Raw genomic sequence first — 233 nt, forward strand, 5'->3', positions numbered from 1 at the left:
CAGACTGGAGTGAAGTGGCGCAATCTCGGCTCACTGCAGCCTCTGCCTCAGGATTCCAGCGATTTTCCTGCCTCAGCCTCCCCAGTAGCTGGGATTACAGGCATCTGCCACCAGGCCTGGCTAATTTTATTTTATTTTATTTTTTAGTAGAGACGGGGTTTCACCATGTTGGCCGGGCTGGTCCCGAACTTTTTTTTTTTTTTTTTTTTTTTTTTTTGAGACGGAGTCTCGCT

This window comes from Piliocolobus tephrosceles, chromosome 21, assembly GCF_002776525.5.
Source record: "Piliocolobus tephrosceles isolate RC106 chromosome 21, ASM277652v3, whole genome shotgun sequence".
Taxonomy (NCBI): Eukaryota; Metazoa; Chordata; class Mammalia; order Primates; family Cercopithecidae; genus Piliocolobus; species Piliocolobus tephrosceles.